Below are 805 nucleotides of genomic sequence, written 5' to 3'. Positions count from 1 at the left end.
AGTGTTTAAAGTATTAACTAATACTATATTTTAAATATTAAATTATAAATTCTAATAGTATAAAAATAAATTATTAATTTAAAGTATTAACTAATATTAATAAAAAATATTAATTCCTTAACATTTTTTTTGGTAAATAGATTTGAAGTCTTTTAACGTAACATGTATTTAATAAATATTGAAATATAAAAAATTGTCAACGTTTGTTTTAAAAACCACTTTAAAAGTACTATCATTAAAAAATTTATATAAAAATACAAGTCAAATATAAATTTTCTAAATATTATATTCATTAAATACGTTGAAAAATAACAAATTTTCACTTTTATCCTCTTAACAATGCCACCAAAATACTTTTTATATTTTCAAAATTACTCGTAACCTTCATTTATATATTATATTAAAAATATTAAAAATATGTTAGGGACGAGTATTGAATCAAAAATCTTTTTTTGATATAAAAATTCTTTAACCACTAAATTAAAATATTTAATTAAAAATATTATATTTTTATTTATATAAAATCAAATCTACTTAATAATATATAAATATCAAACTATAACACTAAAATCTCATTAAATTATTGAATATTGCAATTATTTTAGATCTCGGTATGCACAAGCACAACACTCGAATCACACTTTTTTTTTTTTACTCGAATCACTCTACTCCTCCATCTTCTGTTACTTACAAAAAAAGAAGCCTAATCAAAGGATTATTTGGGCCTATTGGTCTCTTGCGTTTGGGCTTCTTGCTCTTCTCTAAACAAAAAAAAGGGATATTGGTGCATGATCTCACGGATTAT

The sequence above is a fragment of the Arachis duranensis genome, chromosome 8, assembly GCF_000817695.3.
Source record: "Arachis duranensis cultivar V14167 chromosome 8, aradu.V14167.gnm2.J7QH, whole genome shotgun sequence".
NCBI lineage: Eukaryota > Viridiplantae > Streptophyta > Magnoliopsida > Fabales > Fabaceae > Arachis > Arachis duranensis.
This window is presented reverse-complemented; position numbering follows the sequence as displayed.